Below are 26,635 nucleotides of genomic sequence, written 5' to 3'. Positions count from 1 at the left end.
CATGCAGGGGCTACTCTCTAGGCTGTGTTTTGAATCCAGGTTTGGTTGAGTTCTCAGATGCCATATAGCGAGTTGGGTAAGGGGCCAATATTATCATGCTTTAATCCCATCCCCCCTGGAGCTGAAATGGAGAAGTCTTTATTATGTAAAGGGACTAGCTGGCCTTCTTAATAGCCCATTGACAAAGTGGGATGGGCAGGAAGCTACAGGAAGCTATTCTGTCTTTTAAAACATGTTTCTTTCTTTTCACATCCAGAGAATATTCTGACTTTTCAATATTTCCTAGGATATTTCATTTTTCTGGAGAGAGGGCTGGGTGATAACTTCCTACAGGGGAATGAGAAAAAATGACTAGTGATATATTGAAAATCCTGGCAGCAACTGGAAAAATAAAAAATGTAACTGGTTGCAATAATTTACTAAATATTTAGTAAATTTATTAAATTATTTAGTAAATTTACTAAATTATTTAGTAAATTATTTAGTGTGGGTCTTGCAAACAACCAAGACAAATAAACCAATGATCAATTCCATGAATGAGAGCAGAAATATGAAATTATTTGCAAGAAAGGAGTGTCTTTTGGGTTGTCATGAACCGGTGCTCTGAATACTATTCTTTATTCAGAAAAAAAAATAGCTTTGCTGAGGAGTTTGAATTAGGTTTTCCAGTGCTTGGCTTCTTTTCAGAACCAGCACAGAAGCCACAAATAGAACAGAATTCTTTATTGGCCAAGTGTGATTGGACACACAAGGAATTTGTCTTTGGTGCAGATGCTCTCAGTGTACATAAAAAGACAAGATACATTCGTCAAGAATCATCAGGTACCGCACTTAATGACAGTCATAGGGTACAAATAAGCAAGCAGGAAACAATCAATGTCAATATGAATGGAATGGAATAGAATAGAATAAGGAAAGAAGGAAGGAGAATAGAATGGAATGGAATAGAATATAAGAAGGAAAGAAGGAAAGAGAATAGAATGGAATAGAATAGACTTCTTTATTGACTAAGTATGTTTGGACGCAAGGAATTTGTCTTTGGTGCATAAGCTCTCAGTGTACATAAAAGAAAAAATACATTCATCAAGAATCATAAGGTACAATACTTAATGATAGTCATAAGGTACAATAAGCAGCCAGGAAACAATGTCAATATGAATAGAATAGAATAAGGAAGAAAGAAGGAGAATAGAATGGAATAGAATTCTTTATTGACAAGTATGTTTGGACACACAAGGAATTTGTCTTTGGTGCATATGTACATAAAAGACAAAATACATTCGTCAAGAATCATAAGGTACAGCATTTAATGAAAGTCATAGGGTACAGATAAGCAATCAGGAAACAATCAATATCAGTATAAATCATGAGGATAGAAGCAGCAAAGTTACAGTCCTGCAGTCATAAGTAGGAGATGGGTAATAGGAACGAAGACTAATAGTAATAGTAATGCAGCCTTAACTAATAGTTTGACAGTGTGGGAATTATTTGTTTAGCAGAGTGATGGCGTTTGGGGAAATACTGTCCTTGTGCCTAGTTGTTCTGTGCAGTGCTCTATAGTGTCTCATTCTGAGGGTGAGGGGTCTGTAGATATTTTCCCAGCCCTCTTTTTGACTCCTGCAGTGTGCAGGTCCTAAATGGAAGGCAGGTTGGTAGCCATTGTTTTTTTTCTGCAGTTCTAATTATCTTCTGAAGTCTATGTCTGTCTTGTTGGGTTGCAGAATATTGGCTGGGGATGATGGAAGATCATGGCTCGGCATATTTTGGAGAGGAACAGGTTAACCATATTGGAGATTGAACTCAGGAACATCTGGATGCAAAGCAATCCAAATCCAAACTCCTTAAGCCTGATGGGTTGGAAGTACTGCAGTTCCCAGTTCTCAGCTTGCACGTCAGTCCAGCACATGCAACGCTCTGCATCCGCTAGGGAACATCCTGGACTACAAATCCCATCAGTCTTCGACTGCTTTAAATCCCAAACCCCATGACCCGGAGGATACTATACATCAACTCTATGTATTTAATTGCAGCGGTCTTTGGGTTGATTTGCCTATCCCCAGCTAACCCCAGGGGTGGGGACGATGGGCAGTGTAGTAGCCCAGCGCCATAACGCAGGGCGCCGGGTTGGAGAACATCAAGGAGCGCATGCGCCGTAGAAGAAAAACGAAGCGCCGTGGATCCGCCGCTACCACGTGACGTGAGTTGGAGCTCTGGCACGCCATCGGCTCGGCGCTCGGCAAGCCATCCTGGCCGTTGGTACCGTACAAGCCTCTGCAAGCTGGGCAGACATCACTGGAGGAGTGCCGGAGAATCGATTCGCCCATGCTTGTTTGCCTCCAGTTTGCAAGGCAGGAAAGAGGCAGAATCTCAGGTTGGGGTGCTGTGGGGGGGCAATGGGGTCTGTTTTCTGCATACGGGGGTGCATTAAATGGGGGTGCATTAAATCAGCATTTCGCTGAAACATTTAAGGACTGGGCATAAGGACTCCAACGAGGGTGGGTGGGTGGAATAATGCAGTAATTTTTATTTCCCCCCCCCCCCAAAGATGCATTTTCTGCTACTCAGTCGGTTCAGAGTTCCTTTTGCACGAAGCAGGAGGTGTGGCGATGGAGTAGCTTGAAAACTCGTGTGAATCCTCCCTCCCTCTTTCTCTGTCTTCTTCCTTGGCCTCATTGTCCTTCCTCCTTTCCTCCCTCTCCCTTTTACCTCTTTCTCCTTCCTTCCCTCCTTCCTCTTTCTTTCCCCTCCCTCCCTACTTACTTATTTACTTCTTCCTTTTTCTCCCTTTTCTCCTTTCTTCCTCCCTTACCTATTTATTTCTTTCTTCCTCTCCCTTTCTCCTTCCTTCCTTCCTCTCCCCTTTCTCCTTTCTTCCTCCCTTAGTTATTTACTTCTTCCTTTCTCTTCCTTTTCCCTTCCTCTCCCTTTCCCCCTTTCTCTCTCCTTCCTTCCTTCTCCCCCTTTCCCCTTTTCTTTTTCTTTCTCCCTCCCTTTTCCCTTCTTTTCCCTTCCTTCTTTTCCCTTTCCTCTCTTCCTTTACTTATTCTCCTTCCTTTCCTATTTCTCCTTTCTTCTTCCCTCCCTCATTTACTTTTTTACTTCTTCCTTTCTCTCCCTTTTCTCTCTCTCTTCTTCCTTCCTTCTCTCCCTTTCTTTTCCTTTCCTTCCTTTTCCTTCCTACCTCCCTTCCTCTCCATTTCCCCCTTTTTCCTTTCTTTCTCCCTCCCTTACCCTATTTACTTCTCCTTCCTTTTTCTTCCTTTCCCCTTTTTCCTCCCTTCTTTCCTTGTTTTCTTCCTTCTTTCTTTTTCTTCTTTCCTTCTCTCTCTTCCCCCTTTTCTTCTCGCCTTCCCTCCCTTTTCCCTTTTCCCCTTTCCTTCCCTAATTCCTTTTCCCCTTTCTCTCTCCTTCCTGCCTCTCTCCCTTTCCCCCTTTCTTTTCCTCCCTCCCCTTTCCCTTTTCTCCTTCCTTCCTTCTTTCTTTTTCTTCTTTCCTTCCTTCTCTCCCTTCCTCCTTCCTTTCTTCCCTCCCTCCCATGTAGATTCAGGTCCTAATAGCAGAACTAACCTTTCTCACAGATGTAACAAGCTTGGCAAAACTTAATGCAGCCAAAATATTTTCCCAACCACATTCAAACAAACAATAATATTGGTAATTTGTATCCAGTACGTTGAGGCGTTTTACAGGACTGTGTTTATAAACCTGAAATTTGCTGCAGGGACTCTTGGTTAAACTTCCTTTTGGGTCCTCTCTGATTTTATTTGAATTTGGAAACATTTTAACCGATTCCTTTTGTGACTGGTTTTAAGTCTTGTTCTGAGGCCTAGCAGTCTCTCCTGTGCCATCCTCCTTTGCTCTTTGTGTAACTTCCCTTGTGTTTAGGAAAAAAAAACCATAGTTGCTAAATATGCAAAGAAGTTTCCAAATACAGGTAGTCCTCGGCTTACAACCATATTCGAGCACAAAAGTTCTGTTGTTAAGTGAGACATTTGTTAAGTGAGCTCTTCCTCATTTTACAACCTTTCTTGCCACAGCTGTTAAGTGAACCACTGCAGTTGATAAGTTAGTAACACGGATGTGAAATGAATCTGGCTTCCCCATTAACTTTGCTTGTCGGTGTTGTGGCCGGCCAGCAGGCCTGGTGGCAGATTCGGACAGCGAGGAGGTTGGGGCAGAGCATGGGCCAGTCCTGGAGTCTGGGGAAGGCTCTGATGAGGGCTCTGTGTCGGAGGCAGAGAGGGGGCCAGGGCCGTCTGACAGTTATCAGCTGCCTTCGGAGTCAGACATCAGTAAGGCAGATGAACAGCTGGAGCCTGTTCCCAGTGTGCGCATGCACAGAGTTGCTAGACGAAGGGAACAGCTAAAGAACAGGGATCGACTTGGGAGTAAGGCCACAGGTGGACGATGAATGGCCCCTCCCAGAGGAAATAAAAGAGGAGCGAAAGGGGTGTGGAGTTTGCAGGAGACCATTAGTTCACTTCATTGGTTTGTGACCCTCCAAGACTCCTTGCCAAGTTTTGCAGATCTCGGTCTGGCAGCTCTCCAAGCCAGAGAAGGTCTGTGACTGTCAATCCTCCCTCGAAAGACTTTGCTGGATGTGAATGAGGAGAATTCACAGTAAATTAATAAAAGGGGTTTTTGTCGGGACCAGGAGTTTGCTTCATTCTCTCAGGAAGCCTCGGTCAGAACAGTCAGAAGGTTGCAAAAGGAGATCACGTAACTTTGGGACACATTAATGGTCATAAGTATGAGCCCGTTGCCAAGCCTTTGAAGATAGATGGAGAGGCTACAAAAGTCATAAGGGGGGGGGAACGATCCTCAGTCCCTTTTTTTCAGTGGTGGGTAACTTCGAACATTTACCAAACAGACTGTTGTCAATCAAGGCCTACCTGGGATAATCCAGAGGTTGTGTACGAAATGTTCCGCCTTGCTGAAGCAGAGGGACTATTTTATTATCTTTTCTTATTTCCCTGTGTGAAAAGCATAACATAATCCAGAAAATGCCGGGATGCATCTACCAGCAAGAGCTGAAGGTTGGGGCTCCTCTCCCTCCGACTTCAACACGACTTATGAGTTATTTGTAACAAGATGGCACTGACGCATCCCAGAACAAATCCCTTTGAGGGATTCCCAGCGTAGCATAACCACCAAAAATGCCTTAAAAAGTTGTGTCCTTGAACTCCAGCCACGTCTCATAAAGATGTAATTCATCCACAAGCACTGTGAGAGCCCCCTCCTCTCCCTAGGCGCAAACACACCGACCACCAGAGTGATGACGGCTACTGAGGCAATTAACCATATGTGTAAAATAACCGACCTTATCTGAAAGAAAAAACAGGGCTTCTCCAGATCAAAACAATGCAAATTTCTCTTATTATTTTTTCCTTCCTGCTAAAGGAGTGAAGTTGCTACAGAATTAAGTTTTTTGGGGGGGGGGGGCGGGGAAGAATTTGCACGCCTAAGTGGAGCCACAGAGTGGGGACTGAGATTGACGTCTGTCACTTTGATGATAGATGAACATGGTGACTTTTAAGAATTAACAGGCTGGGTTAGAGCGGGAGTGATTTGAGTTTCAAATTCCCATTTGGCCATAAAATATGCTGGATATCCCTGGATCAGGTGTACTGGCCTGGCTTGGTCTTTGGGCCAGATGTATGATCTGGTTTGGTTCTTGGGCCAGAGGTATGATCTGGTTTGGTTCTTGGGCCAGATGTATGGCCTGGTTTGGTTCTTGGGCCAGATGTGTGGTGTTGTTCTTGGGCCAGATGTGTGGTGTTCTTGGGCCAGATGTGTGGTGTGGTTCTTGGGCCAGATGTGTGGTCTGGTCTGGTTCTTGAACCAGATGTGTGGTGTGGTTCTTGGGCCAGATGTGTGGTTCTTGGTCAGATGTGTGGGGTGGTCTGGTTCTTGGGCCAGATGTGTGGTCTAGTTTGGTTCTTGGGCCAAATGTATGGCCCAGCCTGGTTCTTTGCCCAGATGTATGGCCCAGTCTGGTTCTTGGGCCAGATGCGTGGTCTGGTGTGGTTCTTGAGCCAGATGTATGATCTGGTGTGGTTCTTGGGCCAGATGTGTGGTGTGGTTCTTGGGCCAGATGTTTGATCTGGTCTAGTTCTTGGGCCAGATGTATGGTCTGGGTCTTGGGCCAGATGTATGGTCTGGGTCTTGAACCAGATGTGTGATCTGGTTCTTGGGCCAAATGTGTGATCTGGTGTGGTTCTTGGGCCAAATGTGTGGTGTGATTCTTGGGCCAGATGTTTGATCTGGTGTGGTTCTTGGGCCTGATGTGTGGTGTGGTTCTTGAGCCAACTGTGTGATCTGGTTCTTGGGCAAGATGTGTGGTGTGGTTCTTGGGCTAGATGTGTGGTGTGGTCTGGTTCTTGGGCCAGATGTATGATCTGGTCTGGTTCTTGAGCCAGATGTGTGATCTGGTCAGGTTCTTGGCCAGATGTGTGATCTGCTACGGTTCTTGGGCCAGATTGTGGTTTGTTCTTGGGCCAGATGTGTGGTCTGGTTTGGTTCTTGGGCCAAATGTATGGCCCAGTCTGGTTCTTTGCCCAGATGTATGGCCCAGTCTGGTTCTTTGCCCAGATGTATGGCCCAGTCTGGTTCTTTGCCCAGATGTATGGCCCAGTCTGGTTCTTGGGCCAGATGTATGGCCCAGTCTGGCTCTTGGGCCAGATATGTGGTCTGGTGTGGTTCTTGGGCCAGATGTATGGACCGGTCTGTCCCAAGTCGAGGACTACCTGTATTTTTATATAGATATTATGGGGGGAGGGAATCTTTCTGTGACCTCATCCCTGAAGAATGTACAGCTTTAAGTGATCTAATTATACTTGGCAAAAAATATTAGTATAGGGAAGAATATATATTTGCTAGACTTTGTAGGAATGTTGTCATTCAGTGTATGTACTAGTTTTCATGGTTTTAATCTTGGAAAGCATTGAAAAAGCTGACTTTTTCCTCTTCCTCCTCTCCCTTTCTAATCCGATGATGTTACCTAGTTGGGCCACGAAATATCTGCAAGAAAACAGCCAAGCTCAGAGAGCACCAAGGATCCCTCATTTGAAAGTGTAATTATGCTTTGATTGAATTGGTATTTCCCAGGAACAACAATAAAATTTCGTCCTTTCCAGCATTAAGAACAAAGCAAAGAAAGTAATCACTCTTTGATCATTACTGAAGTAATGAAACATGCTACCATTACATGACAAACTTTTGATTAGGCTTAATTTTCGGACTGTAAGATGCACTTTTTTGTCTCCCAAAAGAGGGTGAAAATGTCTGTGCATCTTATAGACCGAATATTGCTGAAGCCCCGCCCACCCACTGGTCTTTTGGGACCTTCGCAGGCCCCGTTTTGGGGGCTTTTTCAGGCCTTTTTTCAGCCTGTTTTGGAGGGTTTTTTTTTTTTTAAACAAGCTGAAAGAAGTCTCAAAATCTGGCCAAAAATAGCCTAAAAATGGGCTGGAGAAAGCCTCAAAAACAGGGCAAAAAGCCCCCCAAATGGGGAAAAAGCCTCGAAAAGGGGGCAAAAAAAGGCTCAAAAATGGGTAGAAAAAAGCCCCCCCAAAAGGCCAAAAATGAAGCGTGCAGAGGCCAAAAACCTTTTTAAAATTGTTTTCCTTTCTAAATTTAGGTCCGTCTTATAGTCAGGTGCGTCTCATAATCCCAAAAATACGGTATGCATAATTTTTTTATTGTATTATTTTTGATGCCCATGATATCCTACTGCCAACAGATGGTACCCAAGATTGAACATTGGGCACTATCTAACAAAAGGAAATTCAATGGTGAAAAGAGTAAGGTTCTACATTTAGACAAGAAAAACAAAATGCACAGGTACAGTATAGGTGGTACCTTGCTCAATAGTAGTAACTGTGAGAGGAATCTTGGAGCCCTAGTGGAGAACCATTTAAATAGGAGCCAGCTGTGTGCAGCAGCAGCTGCCAAAAAAGCCAACGCAGTTCTAGGCTGCATCAACAGAGGGATAGAATCAAGATCACATCAAGTGTTAATACCAATGTATAATGCCTTGGTAAGGCCACACTTGGAATACAGCATCCAGTTTTGGTCACCACAATGTAGAAAAGATGTGGAGACTCTAGAAAGAGTGCAGAGAAGAGCAACAAAGAGGATTAGGGGACTGGAGGCTAAAACATGAAGAACGGTTGCAGGAACTGGGTATGTCTAGTTTAATGAAAAGAAGGACTAGGGGAGACATGATAGCAGTCTTCCAATATCTCAGGGGTTGCCACAAAGAAGAGGGAGTCAAACTATTCTCCAAAGCACCTGAGGGTAGAACAAGAAGCAATGGGTGGAAACTAATCAAGGAGAGAAGCAACTTAGAACTGAGGAGAAATTTCCTGACAGTTAGAGCAATTAATCAGTGGAACAACTTGCCTCCAGAAGTTGTGAATGCCTCAACACCAGAAGTCTTTAAGAAGATGTTGGATAGCCATTTGTCTGGAACGGTATAGGGTTTCCTGCCTAGTTGGACTAGAAGACCTCTAAGGTCCCTTCCAACTCTGCTATTGTATTGTATTGTAGTCTCAGACCCAGTTTGTTCCTCCTGTTGTTTTAGTTGTGGTTGCTTGAAGCCAGAAGAATAATTACAGTTGGCTAGGTTCAAACAATGACACCAGGAAAGAAAGAGGACCCCCATACTACGCAAACATCTATTTGTGCAGTGATCCAGAAAAAGAAATAACTAGCATACAGATAGACCTTGACTTATGACTATCATTGAGCCCAACATTTCTGTTGCTGTGAGATATTTGTTAAGTGAATTTTGTCCTATTTTACGACCAGAGGTGGGTTTCACAGAAGTTTACCACCAATTTGCCTCGGATGTGCACTCTCACCTTCTGTGCCTGTGCATGCCCTTCCGCACATCTGCTTTACTCTCTCTCTCTCTCTCTCTCGGTTTGCACAGCATGCGCACATCTTCGAAAATGTGGCTAAATAGGACGGCGGGAGGGCATCGCTACCAGTTCACCCGAACCAGTCCAAACCGGCTGAATGCCACCTCTGTTTATGACCTTTCCTGCCACAGTTCTTCAGTGAATCCCTGCAGGCGTGAAGTTAGTAATCTGGTCGTTAAATGAATCCGGCTTCCTCATTGACTTCGCTTGTCAGATGGTCCTAAAAAGTGGGATCGCAGGAGCCCAGGATCACGTGCAAACATGTGACCGTCATAAATAGGAGCCAGGTCCAAAGCGGCCGAATTTTGACCCACGTGACTAGGGGGATGCTGCAACAGTCCTAAATGAGGAAATGGTCATAAGTGTGTGCATTGGTCATAAGTGTGAGAAACAGTCCTATGTCCCTTTTTTCAGTGAGATTGTAACTTCAAACAGTCACTAAACAAACTCTTGTAAATCAAGGACTATCCTGTATTTGACAGTGGATGCAAACACAGTGTTTCCCCAAAAATAAGACAGGGTCTTATTTTCTTTTGACCCCCGAAATAAGCGTTTGACCTTATTTTCGGAGAGGTCTTATTATTTTTGAGGTGCGGGAAGCGGCGTGCGTGATTACCTCAAGGCTGCTGCTGTGTTGCAATATTTTAGCCCATGCGCTCAAAAGCCCAATTGGGCTTATTATCCTTGGAGGTCTTATTTTCGGGGAAATAGGATAGCTTTATCCAAAGGATTCCGTATTTTCTGTTTGATTTCCAACCACAAAGGCTTGCTCTCTTGACTCTTACTGGTATTACAACATTACAGTATTACAATATTATTATTATATACTTTATTCATTAAACATGAAACTCAGCCATCTGAACATTCAAAAATGCATCGCAAATGACAGTGACTGGTGCAAATGGTGGATACGGGTTGCTGCCAGTGTCCTAGGTATCAACCAAGCACCTTCTTAAAATATAAGATGTTCCAAGTAGCACAGTTTTTTGCAGTTCCGCTGGTGTTATTGCAGGAAGGTGCAATTTGTTGATGTATCTTATAAAATTCTTGGGCATGGTGCCAAGTGCCCCGATGACAATGGGTATCACTGTTACATGCTTCATCCATTATTATTATTGTACAATTGTATCACAGCGGCCAGTTGTTTCGCCGGATTTGGCATTGGTTACTAGTCGGGCCCCACCCAGGGGCCTAGGACGTCGTAACGTATTTTCGTAATATGCGTGCAGATCCAAGCAGTGCGGCTTTTTGCATTTGACTGATGGTGATTTTGTCAATTTTTAACTGTTTTAAATGTAATTCCAGTGCTTTTGGAATAGCACCCAGTGTGCCAATTACCACTGGAATTACCACTGCTGGTTTGTGCCATAGTCGTTGAATTTCGATTTTTAAGTCCTGGTATCTTGCGATTTTTTTCATGTTCCTTCTCGGCGACCCTGCTATCACCTGGTATTGCGATGTCTATGATTGTGACCTTATTTTTCTCAACCAGTGTGATGTCTGGTGTATTATGCGCCAGTATTTTGTCGGTTTGTATACGGAAATCCCACAAGATCTTGACCATCTGATTTTCGGTGACTTTTTCAGGCTGATGTTCCCACCAGTTTGTTGCTGTTTTAATATTATAATTTTTGCACAAATTCCAATGGATCATTTGTGCTACTGAATTGTGCCGCAATTTATAATCAGTCTGCGTGATTTTTTTACAGCAGCTGAGTATGTGATCAACAGTTTCATCAGCTTCTTTGCAAAGTCTGCATTTGGCATCATCAGAGGATTTTCGATTTTGGCCTTAATGGCATTTGTGCGGATAGCTTGTTCTTGCGCAGCCAGGATTAGTGACTCTGTTTCTTTCTTTAATGTACCTGTTTTTAACCATAACCAAGTTTGTTCACTGTCCACTTTATCTTTTATTTTTTCCAGAAATTGACCATGCAGTGCTTTGTTCTGCCAACTCTCCATTCTTGATTTTATCACATCTTTTCTGTATTCTTGTTTTGTCTGTTGGGCCTTCAGTAGATTTTTGTTCTTTACTTCGATTAATAGATGTTCTTGAGTGTCTTTTAAATAATCAGCCAGTGCATGTTTTTCTTCTTCAACTGTTTGCTTCACTTGTAATAATCCTCTGCCACCTGATTTTCGGGGCAGATATAGTCTATCAGTATCACCACGTGGGTGTAAACTGTAGTGTATTGTCATTAGTTTCCTGGTTTTTCGGTCCAAAAGGTCCAAATCAGCTTGTGTCCAGTTAACTATGCCAGCTGTGTATCTTATAACTGGTATTGCCCAGGTATTTATGGCCTTGATTGTATTTCCACCATTCAATTTAGATTTTAAAATTTTCCTAACTCTGTTGGTGTACTCTCGCCTGACAATAGTTTTTACTCCTCCATGCTTGATGTTATCCAACTGCAGAATGCCTAAGTATTTGTAGGCTTCATTTTCTTTGCATTTAATTAGTTGGCCATTGGGCATTTCAATTCCCTCAGATGCAGTGATTTTGCCCCTTTTTATGGATACAGTGGCGCATTTTTCCATGCCAAACTGCATTGAAATATCGGTGCTGAATACTCGGACTGTATTTGTCAATGATTGGATTTCTATTTCTGACTTTCCATAGAGTTTCAAATCATCCATATATAGTAAATGCGAAATTTTTTCAGCTTTTTTGGCTGTTTGGTAGCCTAATTTCATTTTTTTTAAGATTACTGATAGTGGGATCATTGCGATGATGAAGAGAAGAGGTGAAAGTGAATCACCCTGGAAAATTCCTCGCTTGATATTAACCATTCCGTAGCTCTCATTCCCTACTGCCAACTCAGTTCTCCATTGTTTCATTGCCTTTTCAGTAAAGGATGTAATATTTTTGCTAATGCCAGTTGTTTCTAAGCATTTTATGATCCAACTATGTGGCAGTGAGTCAAATGCCTTTTTGTAATCAATCCAGACCATATTCAAGTTCGTTTTTCTGTTCTTACAATTTTCTAATATCATTTTATCAATTAGAAGCTGATCTTTTGTGCCCCTGCTCCTTCTTTTGTTGCCTTTTTGCTCTACTGGCAAGTTGTTGTTTGTTTCCAAATAATCCATCATGTTATCTGCAATAATGCCTGTGAGTAATTTGAAGGTTGTTGGTAAGCATGTTATTGGTCTATAGTTTTCAGGTGTTGTTCCTTTAGTTGGATCTTTCTGAATCAAGTATGTTTTTCCAGTTGTCAACCATTCATCAATTTGGCCCTTTTGTAAAATTTCATTCAGTTGCCTGGCCAATATTGCATGTAAACTGGTCAGATATTTGAGCCAGAAACCATGTAATTGGTCCTTTCCAGGTGATGTCCAATTCTTTACCTTTTTAACTCGATTTTTGATCATCTCAGTTGTTATTTCTAATACTTGCATTTGTTTGTTGCCAATGCTTTTCTCAAAGTCATGTATCCACTTTGCTTCCTTGTTGTAGTCCTTTGCATTTTCCCACAATTCTTTCCAGAATTCAACTGTGGCCTGCTTTTCTGGTTTTTTCACTTTTGGTGACACCATTCACATTAAGACTTTGATAAAAACGCCGTTGGTCTGATCGAAATTGCTGATTTTGTTTATATTGGATGATTCGTGCCTCATATCTTTCAATTTTTCTAGCTGTTGCTGTTATCTGCTGTTTTACAATCTCTACAGCTTCATTGATGTTTCTTGTATCCAATCTATATCTTCTGATTAGCCGATCTATGATTTTGTTGTTTTTAAGCCGTTGCTCATGCATGTTCTTTAAGTTACTAGCATCTGCCCTTAATTTTTTTATTTTTTGTTCTAGACGGATTTTCCACTTTGGCTTTGATGCTTTTTCTGTTGTGTGACTAGGTACTTTAATTTTAATGCCTAGTTCGTTAGTGACTATTACAGCTGCGCTGTACATTAACTGGTTTGTTTCCAAGATGGATCCCGGTTCAATTGTTGAAAACACTGCATTAACCATTTTCATGATAGGGGCCAAAATTTTCTTAGGCACAGTTTTTAGTGATGGTAAACGTTGCCTTTCCTCATTAAGCAGAAAATGCTCCATGATCTTATCCTTCAATTCTTTTTGTTTTTGAGTTAGTTCATCAGTTGGTTCAGTGATAACTGGTTCTAGTGGTGGTGATGTTATTTCCTCCCTGAGAGCTTCTTCTGGGAGTTCTACTATAGTGTCTTTAGTTGTGTCTTGAATATCAGTTATTTCCGCTTGTGATATTGTTTTTTGGGTTTTGCAATTTGCCTGAATTTCCTCATGTTCAACTTCACTAAACACTTTATTCCGTATAATAAATCGCCTTTGATCTGCTAGTCGTTGTTCACTAACATTTGAATCTGGATATTGTTGTTTCCATAATTCATACATTCGCTTTAAATATCCTCTTTTTTCTGGCTCTGAGTTGTAGTAACAGGCCATTATGGCACGGTTTTCATCTGCACTATATTTTTGTCGTTTTGTTGGCTGGTCCACTTGTAGCCCACTTGTCGACAGATGTCCAGGGACCCCAACATCCGCCGCGGCCCTTGTTAACCCGCGCGACGACCGATGCGGTATGGAATTCTTATTTGTTTTTTTCACCATATTGTATGGGTTGGCGGGGGTTTTTTTACGGGACCAGATGCCAACCTGACCCCAACCCTCCTCCTTTCTCATCCGGGCTTGGGACCGGCAACGGCGGAGTTGTTATTATTATTATTATTATTATTATTATTATTATTATTATTATTATTCTAATGGGTCTTTGTACCCACAAACGTTATTCTCGCACAAAATGCTTTGTACAGTTTTTGTGTTTCTTCCGCCGTGAATACAATAACCGAGATTAATCTTGCGGCTTGCTTCTCCCGTTGCACAACTGTGGGCGTGGAGGTGAATCTCTCTCTGGAATTCCCGCGCCCGGATCCGTCACGTTTGAAGCCGATGCTACAATTAAGCTGCCCAGATCCTTTGAAAGGCGGATACAAGAGAGCGGATTCAATGAAATTGAAGGTCGTCTCGGCCTGGGGAAGCCGTTGAAAGATACCTCGCCATGATACTCTTCCTGATTTAATAATGCCAATGAGAAACTGGCCCTCCGCAATAATTAGGACTAATTACGGAAGAGGTGTTGACAGAAGGGCTAAGGAGAAACAAACTGCCTTTATCCCTGTAGCTTAGAGTCGGATTACCTGGGGCTGGCCGTTATCTCTTTCTCAGAAAATAGACACTTCAGTCATTTGTTGAGCCTTCAAAGGCGAAGAGAGCTCCTGACAATATTCAGGATTTTGGGGACAGAGCTATGAAATAAGTCTTTGATTCTAAAAGGACGCCATTAATCCCCCTTCCCATCAAATTGTCCTAACTTTCGGTTTGTTCACGTTTTTGTTGGGTTTTTGTTTTAAGTTTGAATTACAGATGGAGAATCTGATTTGGAATTTTTGGGGAGGTAGCTTCTGTCTTCGCTGGTGACAATAGACATTCTTGTCTTTCTTTTTGGCCTCGTACGGGGGCAGGCATTGCAAAAAGTGTGTGTGTGTGTGTGTGTGTATTGAGAACTTTGGGTGTCTTTCGTCGCATGGAGCGGAATGAGCTGTCTGCTAGCCATTCAGGGAAGATGGAGAATTTGAGGGTTAGAAGAATGCTTGCATGGCACAGAAACGCAAACCACAATTATTCATTTAGGGGGTGGGATTTAGGATCTAAGCATTCGTTTTAGCGAGGGGTCCTTAGGTGCTCTCTGAGCTTGCTTGTTTTCTTGAAGACGTTTCATGACCCATCTAGGGAACATCATCAGTGCTTGCTTGTTTTCTTGCAGACATTTCATTACCAAACTAGGTAACATCATCACCGCACTGCACCGATGATGATGTTCCCGAATTGGGTCATGGAAACGTGTGCAAGAAAACAAGCAACCTCAGAGTGTCAGGCCTGCAGCCATCTTTTCTTTTGGGTCTTTGGCCTGCCACCCTTTCTCTTATTCTATACATTTTCTATTGTGGGAAAATGGGAGGAGGGGATTGTACGGAGTTAGATGCTATGTAGCCATAACAAAATTCTTTCTAGAAAGCCAAGATCATCCTTCGTACTTGCACCCTTGCACCCGACCGGAACTGGATGGGTGGAACTGCCAGCATGGCAGTGGAAGATTGGACCATGTGTTGGGCTTGTGGGTGCAAAATCATTAACTTCCAACTGGATAGTGAAAACCTGGAAACCTTCAGATTCGGGTTTTCCCAGCTGTGCCAACATGGCTCTCTTAATAAATTGGAACTTTGAGGACCCTTTTAACTTGGACTGATTTATTTTTGGATGCTATTTGGAACCCTGACACACACAAAGGACCCCACAGTCTGTCTTCCTTCCTTCCTTCCTTCCTTCCTTCCTTCCTTCCTTCCTTCCTTCCTTCCTTCCTTCCTTTCCAAAAACATAAATATTGCAGAATATACAGCCTCATGCAACATAACTAAACTCTCTTTCACGCTGAATAAACTAAATTATTAATGTATCTTAAATAGAAAACTATCTTTAAGTAGATTTTTATTCCAAAACATGTTATTGAAATAAGTTTAATTTTTAAAAAATTAAAAAATCAATTTAAATTTTTAAAAATCAATTTAAATTTTTTTAAAAATCCTATTTTTATCCACCCTGCCATGTAGTATGGCTGTAATATTGTTATTATTTATCCTTATTATCTTACTTACTCTCCCCCTTATTGGTATTATGCTTTTCCAAAGCCACATGAAGGCAGGATGAGAAGCAATGGGTGGAAACTAGTCAAGGAGAGAAGCAACCTAGAACTAAGGAGAAATTTCCTGACAGTGAGAACAATTAATCAGTGGAACAACTGGCCTCCAGAAGCTGTGAGTTATCCAACATTTAAGAAGAGATTGGACAACCATTTGTTTGAAATGGTGTAGGGTTTCCCGCTTGAGCAGGGGGTTAGACTAGAAGTCCTCCGAGATCTCTTCCAACTCTGTTTGTTATGTTACTCTGTTATTCTTATCCTGTTGCTTTGCATGATACACTGAGGGCTTCTGTATTGGAGACAAATTCCTTCTGTGTGTGATCATACTTGGCCAAATAAAGCATTCAATTCAATTCAACCTTCCTCTTTCTTTTGCTTTCTAACAGGTCTATTCTCAAGCAAAGCATTAGGGTGACAAATATTGAAGAACTTCCTGGTGCCTAAAAGTATTTTTGAAAAGCAATTGGGACACGGTGGCTTAGTGGCTAAGACACTGAGCTTGTCAATCAGAAAGGCTGGCAGTTTGAATCCCTAGCGCCGCATAATGGAGTGAGCTCCCGTTACTTGTCCCAGCTTCTGTCAACCTAGCAGTTCGAAAGCACGTGAAAAATACAAGTAGAAAAATAGGAACCACCTTTGGTTGGGAAGGGAACAGCATTTTGTGCACCTTCAGCATTGAGTCATGCTGGCCACATGACCACCGAGATGACTTCGGACAGCCCTGGCTCTTTGGCTTTGAAATGGAGATGAGCACCACCCCCTAGAGTTGGGAATGACTAGCACTTATGTGCGAGCGGAACCTTTATCTTTTAGGCTGGTATATATGTTAGTGTTTTGCTTTGCACCAACATCATTCATATTAATTTCTAAATTAAAAGTAGATTTGAAAACTAGTCTGGTGTGGCAAGGAAGTTGCAGGAACTCATGGAGGTTGCCCAAGCCCTGCCAATGTTGCAGTCAATCAAGACCTGTATGCCCCTTGGTCTGCTTGAAATGATATTGAAACTGGGTTGGATGTTATGGTTAACGCTTGGTTAACTACCAAGAGGTCCCATGGCTCTAAGCTCAACTGTCAAGTAAAGCAAACATTTCAGAACAATTGTGTTATCGTCCAGAAAACTGCACAATGACCTAGAGTTCAACATAAGGAATTCTTTTTCTAGTTCTGTGCTGGTTCACTGACCATAATAAAGAATAGAGATGGGTTGGCTTGGGTTGAGTTGATTGGGTTGGGTTGGTGTAAGAGCCACGATGGCAGCATGATGCCAGCTACCAGGAGTTTGGCCAATCAGTTCTCACGAACTCAAGGTTGACTCAAGGTTGCATCTTTCCAAGGTTGGTAAAATGACTGTTAGGGGTTAATAGGCTGACTCTGTAAACTGCTTAGAGAGGGCTGTAAAAGCACTATGGAGTGGTATATAAGTCTTAAGTGTTATCCTTCCTTCCTTCCTTCTTCCCTCCCTCCCTCCCTTCTTTCCAAGATCTACAGTGGTTAGAATTCAGTATGGCCTACTAACTCACTGCCCATTGCCAGTGGCTCAATCCTGACTGGCTCAAGGTTGACTCAGCCTTCCATCATTCTGAGGTCGAATTGGTAAAATGAGGACTCGGATTGTTTGGTGGGGGGGGGGGGCAAGATGCTGACTCTGTAAACTGCTTAGAGAGGGCTGTAAAGCGCTGAAGCGGTACGTAAGTCTAGGTGCTATTGCTTTTGGGTTGAGTTGTATTGTGTTGAGTTGGCTGTGTTGGATTAAATTGGGTAGGGTTGAGTTGTATTGGTTGACTTGTGTTGGATTGAGTTGGGTAGGATTGAGTTGGGTTGAATTGAATTGGGTAGGCTTGAACTGAGTTGTATTGGTTGGCTTGGCTTGGGTAGGATTGAGTTGGGTTGAACTAAATTGAGTAGGGTTGAACTGAGTTGTATTGGTTGGCTTGGATTGAGTTGGGTAGGATTGAGTTGAGATGGGTAGGATTGAGTTGGGTTGGGTTGAATTGAATTGGTTAGGTTGAACTGAGTTTTATTGGTTGGGTTGGGTTGAGTTGGGTTGAGTTGAGTTGATCTAGTTGGCTCTTGCTTGGTTGCAACTTTTTAATGACATTCTTGCCTGGAGTGTGATCATTTTAATGCAAAATATGTTCTCATTTGAAGTTTTGAAATGCTTTTTTAAGGCATGCTTCAATTTAAAGCAGTGTGGAATGTCTGTCGTGGATCATGTTCGATGGCCCCAGGGAGAGGAAAGGAAAGTAACAGAACAGACAAATAAATAAATGAAGTGTTGAAATGCGGTGAGTTGAGTTGTTGTGCAACCGAACTGCAATCAGCTTACCGTTTTTCTGGTGGGATGCCAGCAACATTTCTATAAACTTAGACCAAGACTACATTAATTAAAGAGTAATTAGAAAGGAATAAATCGAGTAATCAGGGGGGGAAAAGAGTTTGTCATGAGAAAAATATTTGTCTAAGATTAATTAAGTTTCAGAAGAAGAGTAGCTTCAAATTGCCCCAGTTTGGTATAAAGGGAGCCAGCGAGAGAATCAACCTCTCAAATGAGTTTATTTCAGGAAACGTCTGCTAAAATGGCTGGAAGGGGTTTAATTAAATCTTTGCTGTCTAAAGATATTAGCCAGATCTCACTGTTGGATATACGAGGCTTCTTCCTAATATATTTTCACTCTTAATTAAGGGAGTTGAGCTTCCTGATTTCTAGCTGACAGAAGACTTCAACGGGGAAACTTTATTTTTAAAAAAAATAACTTTTTCAGTGTTTCTTGGCTTGTCAATTTTCTGGTAGATTGCCGTGTTTCTCAAGTATAAGGTAAAGCTTCCCCTCGCACATATGTGCTAGTCGTTCCCGACTCTAGGGGGCGGTGATCATCTCCGTTTCAAAGCCAAAGAGCCAGGGTTGTCTGAAGACTTCTCCGTGGTCATGCGGCTGGCATGACTCAATGCCAAAGGCGCACGGAACGCTTTTACCTTCCCACCAAAGGTGGTTCCTATTTTTCTACTTGCATTTTTTACCTGCTTTCGAACTGCTAGGTTGGCAGCAGCTGGGACAAGTCACGGGAGCTCACTCCATTACGGGGCGCTAAGGTTTCGAACCGCCAAACTGCCGACCTTTCTGATCGACAAGCTCAGCATCTTAGCCACTGACCCACTGAGCCCTTTCTCAAGTATACCCATACAAAATTCTTCCTAAATGTGGACGGCCGCGAAGGGATCCACACGCAACCTTCCCCTGTCTCAGTCTCTACTTGGTGCAAGATTGGAAAAGGACTGACGTGATTCCCATCGTCAAAAAAGGAAGGAGAAAAAAGAAAACAGACCCAAGAAACTACAGACCAATCAGCCTAACCTCAATGGGGAGATACTGGAAAATAATAATATTTAAAAAAACTACAGATCCATGAACTTATAGAAACAAATAAAGTTTTCTTGCAGACATTTCATGAACCTAACTAGGTAACATCATCAGTGCTGCTGGTAGAAGGAGTGCTGTTTGCTGTCAGTTTATATTCTGGTGACTTGTCTATCTGGGTGATGGGGGGGTGTCTTTGAGTTACTTTCGTTGGGTTGTTTACTGATGGTTTTTGGCAGTTTCCTGATCGGGGTATTGTTTACTTGATTGTTGGTCTAAAGTTAGCCTTGGAGTTAATCTGTGCTGGTCTGAATGTTGGTTACTAATGGAGAGGTGCTGGAGTCTTTTTGTTCTCTTTTGGGCTGGTGGATTGTCTCTTTCGCATAGTCTATAGATGCTGTTCATGTCCATGTGTCTATTGTCAGCTGTTTTGTCCGAGTGCCAGGCTTCTAGAAATTCCCTGGCGTTTTTGGATTAGGATGCTCACATTTTCCCAATTGAACCTATGATTAAACCTCTTTATATGAGCCATGGTGGCACAGTGGTTAGAATGCAGCATTGCTGGCTAATTCTGCCACTGCCAGCAGTTCGATCCTTGCCAGCTCAAGTTTGACCCAGGCTTCCATCCTTCCGAGGTGGGTAAAATGTGGACCCTGATTGTTGGGGGCAAGAGGCTGACCTGTAAACCACTAAGAGAGGGCTGTAAAGCACTGTGAAGAGGTATATAAGTCTAAGTGTTATTGCTATTCTTCTTCCTTTTCATCCTCCTTTCTTCCTTCCCATTCTTCCTTTCTTTCCTTCCTTCTTTTCTTCCTTTTCTTTCTTTCCTTCCTTCCTTCCTTTCTTCCTTCCTTCCTGTTAGAATGAAGTATTGCAGGCTATTTCTGCCAACTGCCAGCAGTTTGATCCTTGCCAGCTCAAGGTGGACCCATCCTTCCATCCTTCCGAGGTGGGTAAAATGAGGACCCAGATTGTTGGGGGCAAGAGGCTGACTCTGTAAACCACTTAGAGAGGGCTGTAAAGCACTGTGAAGTGGTATATAAATCTAAGTGCTATTTGCTATTGTTCTTCCTTTTCATCCACCTTTCTTCCTTCACATTTTTTCTTCCTTTCCTTCCTTCCTTCCCCTTCCTTCCTTCCTTCCTTCGTGCGCAGTGGTTAGAATGCAGGATTGCAGGCTAACTCTACCCACTGACAGCAGTTTAATCCTGACCAGCTCAAGATTAACTCAGCCTTTCAGCCATCTTTCCGAGTTCAGTAAAATGAGGACCCAGATTGTTGGGGGCAACGTGACGACGCTGTAAACCACAGAGAGGGCTGTAAACGCCCTGTGAAGCGGTATATAACTCCAAGTGCTGTTGCCATTGCTATAAGTTGTGAAATTAAAGAATCTTCTCACTGCTTTCATTTCAACCCTGAGCTACCAAGATTCTCCTTTATCGGTACAAAATAAAGTTATAGCTAGTAGTAGCCAGCACGGGTTTGTTAAAAACAGATCGTGCCAAACCAGTTTTATTTCATTCTTTGACGGAGTCATCATCTTTTAACCACCCCATCATCCCTTGCGGAGTGGAATCTGGGCAGCTGATTGGAGCTGAAGGTTTATTGGCCGGATGCCCTTCCTGTCACCAATGCGGAGTTTTTGTTCAGCAGATACATTCTCATTGTGCCCAGAGAGAGAAATATCTGCCTCTTACCTAGGATCGAACTCCTGATTGAGACCATTCATTCTTTTGACAGAGTGCCTTCAGGAAATACCTCCGCTATTTCAAACGGCCAGAGATAATGCGGTCATCTCTGGTTTTTCTAAGTTAGATCCTCCCCTGCTTCAAAAATGCCCAACTTCCATTAAGTTCAAACTGATGTGCATTCTTGGCGAACTGGGGAGAAAGGGGAGGACCATCCAGAGCTTTTGATGTTGGGTTTTAGGCCATCTTCGGTTTCATGCTAGTGTTTTATCGGAGGAATTTATCGTACAATAGGGCAGCTGTCGGTTCCTCCTTTCGGATTTTCTTTTTTTTGCAGAATTGAGCCAGTGGCGCGCTTGCAAAGAAATGTCTCTTTGGCTCCAGCTGTTTTTTCATGCCTCATTTTAATGTTTAATGTGTTTTAAAGCAAAAAAAAAAAGAGAGAGAGAGAGCAAATGTGGACTTTTTCCTTCCCCTCCATTCTTCCTTCACCACTTTTTTTTTTCTGAATAGCCTCTGTTTTTCACAGCCTGTATTTTTGGTTCCTTGCGCTGGGGAGGGTCACGGAGCTGAAAACTGAAGGCAACTGTGTCCGATGGCTGGAAGGAAAGGGGGAGAAACCCCCTATTTTTGACACCTTGAGAATATTAGAATGATGAATGTTTATGTTACTCCATGGGTTGTTCGTATTGATTAATAGCTGCTTTTTTTTTTTCTTCTTCATTCCCAGTGACTCGTCTATATAAATGGCAATGAGATCCATATGCTTTCTCTCGGTGTCCGAAAAAATAATTACCATCACTCTTAGTTTTTGCCCCTTTTGCTGAATACGAGTTTTCGGGTGGAAAAATAGTTCCAGCCAAAGTTCACGACGGCCAGATGGAAGTGTTTGGAAATGAGCCCTCAAGATGCTGGCTCAGATTCCAGGTTTCTCTGGAAAGTTACATTAGATACAGCAGAATTTTACTTATGCAGGGCATTATCATCTCCAAGGAAAATACTCCTGACTTTGGGGTTATGCCAATGGTGGGTTGAGTGTAGGAGTTTTTGCGAGAAAAAAACAGTTAATAAAAGTCACTTAAAAGTGCGACTAAACTTTTAGCCTCTTTTTGTTGAAAGAATGGATGAGGAACATTGTTATGGCTCTGGAGCGTCCTTGGGTATATGCATTTGGATGTAGACTTATATACCGCTTTACAGCCCTCTCTAAATGGTTTACAGAGTCAGCCTCTTGCCCCCAACCATCTAGGTCCTCATTTTACCAATCTTGGAAGGACGGAAGGCTGAGTCACCTTGAGCCGGTCAGGATCCAACTGCTGGCAGTGGGCAGAGTTAGCTTTCAATACTGTATTCTAACCACTGACACGATGGATGGATGGATGGATGGATGGATGGATGGATGGATGGAAGGAAGGAAGGAAGGAATAGCACTTAGACTTATATACCGCTTTACAGTGCTTTCCAGCCCTCTCTAAGCGGTTTACAGAGTCAGCATATTCCCAACAATCTGGATCCTCATTTTACCCACCTCGGAAGGATGGAAGGCTGACTCAACCTTGAGCTGGTCAGGATCAAACTCTAAGCTGTGGGCAGAGTTAGCCTGCAATATTGCATTCTATTCACTGCACCACCATGGAAGGGAAGGAGGTACAATAGCACTTAGCCTTATATACTGCTTCACAGAGCTTTACAGCCCTCTCTAAGTGGTTTACAGAGCCAGCCTCTTGCCCCAACAATCTGGGTCCTCATTTTACCCACCTTGGAAGGACAGAAGGCTGAGTCGACCGTGAGCCTGGTGGGATTCGAACTGCCAAATTGCAGGCCACAGAAATAGCCTGCAGTACTACACTCTAACCACTGCTCCACTGCGGCTCTTGAATGAATCATTGCCTCTCTCTCACAGGCTATGTGGGGTGGGTTAGGGTTAGGGTGTTGTGTTTGTGTGTCTGTATTGTGTGTGTATGTGTGGGGTTCTTGATGCTCTCTGAGCTTCGTTGGGTTGGTTGGTTGGTAGTGCATTGATGGTGTTACTTAGCTGGTTCATGAAACGTCTGCAAAGAAACTCCCAAGCTCAGAGAACACCAAAGTATACAGAATAGCAGAGTTGGAAGGGACCTTAGAGGTCTTCTAGTCCAACCCCTGTTTTAGACAGGAAACCTACGCCACTTCAGACAAATGGTTATTCAATCTGTTCTTAAAGACTTCCAGTGTTGGAGCATTCACAACTTCTGGAGGCCAGTTGTTCCATTGATTAATTGTTCTCACTGTCAGGAAATTCCTCCTTAGTTCTAAGTTGCTTCTCTCCTTGATTAGTTTTCATCCATTGCTTCTTGTTCTGCCTTCAGATGCTTTGGAGAATAGCTTGGCTCCCTCTTCTTTGTGGCAGCCTCTGAGATATTGGAAGACTGCTATCATGTCTCCCCTAGTCCTTCTTTTAATCAAACTAGACATACCCAGTTCCTGCAACCGTTCTTCATATGTTTATCTAATCATCTTTGTTGCTCTTCTCTGCACTCTTTCTAGAGTCTACACAAGACTCACAGTCTACTTCTTCCTCCTTCTCTTCCTCCTCTCTACAAATCCCACTCCTAGCACTGAGAATGTTACCTTGTTGGGTCATGAAACGCGTGCAGGAAAACCACCAAGTTCAGAGAGCACCAAGGAGCCCACAGTTCAACTCTTGAGCTGTATTGTTTAGTGTGATCTTAAAGGATTTATTCTTGCTACTTCTGCCTTCTGATGGTGTTTAAAGTGGATAGAAAAATAATATATTTTTAGTCTGGGCTTCGAACACTGAGCTTATCGAAGGAAGCAAGAGAGGGGGGGAAATTGCATGGTCCTTTAACCCGCAATTTTGTTTTCATTTCAGACGTGAGATTGAAACGCAAGTGACAGGACTGGGAACAAGGGAGTTGCTGAATTCTGCTGGAATTTTTCCTGTGGGAATCAGGGAGCATTTTCCAAAAACTCCGGGAGGTAAGATTATTATTATTGTTGTTGTTGTTATTCGCAAGGTGACCTATCTGATGTCTGCGTATTTGGAGGGGATATGATGAATTAGAAAACGGACCTTTTTGGAGACCGTGTGTTGAAATAAAATGAGCGTTGGAATTTTGAACATGTCAGAATAATTTTTTTTAAAGCTACCCTTAGTTGGAGACATCCTGGTGAAACGCTTCTGTTTTTTCTGCTGATGCTTGGAATTGGGATATACAAACTTGCCAGGTTCCAGAATGAAATCAAATCAAACTTTAATGTCAATGCACAACATGTGTACAATGAAATTGAATGAGGCTTCCTTGTTGCAGTGCCCACCCCCCCCAAAAAAAGACTACATCTCAGTAACTCAATAAATAAAAGAAAAAGAAATCCTTAAATTCAAATAAATAATTAGCACACATTCTCATACACACATATGTATATAACATTATCACAGTGGCTCAGTGACTAATGCTGAGCTTGTCGATCAGAAAGGTTGGCAGTTTGGCGGTTCGAATCCTTATTGCTCTGTAACGGAGCGAGCTCCTGTTACTTGTCCCAGCTTCTGCCAACTTAGCAGTTCGAAAGTAGATAAAAATTGCAAGTAGAAAAATAAGAACTACCTTTGGTGGGAAGGGAACAGTGTTCTGTGTGTCTTCCGCGTTTAGTCATGCCGGCCATGTGACCATGGAGATGTCTACCTCTACCATCCCCTGGAGTCCATTGAAGCTCACGCCGACTGCTTCGGTGACTCCATCCAGCCACCTCCTTCTCTGCCATCCCCTTCTTCTTTTGCCCTCAATCTTTCCCAGCATTGGGCTCTTCTCCAGAGAGTCCTTCTCATTAGGTGGTCAAAGTATTTGAGTTTCCTCTTCAGGATCTGGCCTTCTAAAGAGCAGTCAGGGTGGATCTCCTCTAGGACTGACCGGTTGGATGGTCTTGCAGTCCAAGGGACTCGCAGGAGTCTTCTCCAGCACCAGAGTTCAAAGGCCTCCATTCTTTGGCGCTCAGACTTTCTTATGATTCAACTTTCACAGCCATACATTGCAACTGGGAAAACCACAACCTTGACTATACACACTTTATATATTTATATAAAGTGTGTGTGTGTATATATATAAATATATTAAAAAATTCAGTATAAACATACATATTTTATGGACTGTGTCAAGCCTTTTTTAAGTCACTTCAACAATAGTAATACAAATACATATGTATACTTCAAATCTTCAACAATATTGGTCTCTTTCCCTAATCCTTTATCATTTTTCCAATAGTTCATTTAAACATAAATAACATTTCTTTTTGCCCTATATTTATTATCCTCTGCTAAATAATATCATTTAATAGTTTTAAGAATTACTCATAATTCCACCATAACTTCAATGTCTCGAATGTGTAGGGTTGTTAATAATGCCAATTATTAACAATATTTAATCAATCCCGGGAATATATTTCAAACTCCCCATAATTTCTATTCCTTACTATTTTAAATTCACATTATTTAACACATTATTAATGTTATTAATACAATTACATGATCTAATCCTAAATTCCCACCTACTAATCTTTACTTATTGGGGTTATAACAAATATATATTGTCTATAAATGTATATATTATTATGCTACTATACGCACTTTTGCTGGCAGGGTGATGTCTCTGCTTTTTAGTATGTGGCAAACCCTCAAATACGGGAATGCTGTTATAATGTCACCGCTAGACTAGCCGTACCGAATTCCTGCAACCGTTCTTCACATGTTTTAGTCTCTATCTTACTTGCTCTTCTCTGCCCTTTTCCCCCAAGTCTCAACCTCTTTGGGAAAAGGACAGAGAAGAGCAACTAAGATGATTTAACTGGACAGATTTGATGGAGGGTGGTAACTCCCTCTTTTCCTGTGCCAAGCTTGCACCTTAGATAAGATCTTGTTCTGTGCCAGCTAAAAGATCCTCCCCAAATTCACACACCGCAGGTCTTATCCTTCCATCAGCAAAACTTCAATCAATCATTTGGGGAAGGAAGAACAAGAGTGATTAAAATTTCCCTGATCCTTCCAGATTGCCTTTAGGGTGTCTCTGGTGTGTTTATTGTTCTGCTTAGCCTGGAAAATATATATACACATACATTTTCCAGAATTTCTCGTTGGCTTCCAGGATGATTCCCTGTGGCGTGTTTCTGAATTAAGTCAGGGCACCATAGGTAGGGAGGAATGCCAGCATTTGGAAGTTCTTGAGAAGTTTGGCCTTTGTCTTGGTGGAGTTTGCGCCGTCTGGTGAATTTTGTACCAAGAACGAGCCGCGCTGAAGATCCCGAGGAGTTGAAAGTTACCCGAAGCAAATCAATCTTGAAGATCGTTCATCAGCATTGACAGGTGACATTCGGAAAGCTAACAACCCCAAGGGTGACATCAAAGCACGTCGGAGGAGGAATTGCCTTCCTGCCTTGCATGCAAACAATAAACCGGCATGTCAAATTTGTTGCTTAATGAGCATCTAGATGGAGTCAAGAGATGCAATCTGTTAAAATTAAAACTTCAGCTAATTGTTGATCTCACCCATCAATTGTAACTCAGGTTTCTCAGTCTGGTTCAGATGTCAACCGCAGGTAGAATGGAATAGAGTGGAGTCGAGTCGAGTAGAATATGGAATAGAATAGTATAGAATAGAATAGAATAGAATTAATGGAGTGGAGTGGAATAGAGAGAAAGAGGAGGAAAAGAAGGAGAAGAATAAGAATGAGAGAAGTGGAAGCAAAAGGAATAGAATATAGAATAGAATAGAGAATGGAATAGAATAGAATTAATGGAATGGAATTAGAATATAATGGAATAGAATACAAATAGAATCGAATTAAATAGGAGAAGGAGAAGAATGAAAGAAGTAGAAGCAAAAGGAATAAGAATAGAATAGAAGACTTTATTGTCACTTTAACTGTACACTAATTAGCATACATTAAAA

At 42.3% G+C, this 26,635-nt stretch overlaps 1 protein-coding gene across 1 annotated transcript in view; it reads left to right on the top strand.

Moving 5' to 3' along the window:
* The first annotated feature begins 2,306 nt into the window (after window positions 1–2,306).
* Window positions 2,307–26,635, top strand: part of GNB1L (G protein subunit beta 1 like) — a 45,249-nt gene continuing 20,920 nt past the window's right edge. Inside the window, exons 1-2 of the mRNA XM_032230108.1 lie at window positions 2,307–2,371; window positions 23,569–23,675. The gene's annotated coding sequence lies outside the window, so the exon portion shown is untranslated. The remainder of the gene's footprint in view (window positions 2,372–23,568; window positions 23,676–26,635) is intronic.

This window comes from Thamnophis elegans, chromosome 13 (genome assembly GCF_009769535.1).
Source record: "Thamnophis elegans isolate rThaEle1 chromosome 13, rThaEle1.pri, whole genome shotgun sequence".
In the NCBI taxonomy this organism is placed as follows: Eukaryota; Metazoa; Chordata; class Lepidosauria; order Squamata; family Colubridae; genus Thamnophis; species Thamnophis elegans.
This window is presented reverse-complemented; position numbering and strand designations above follow the sequence as displayed.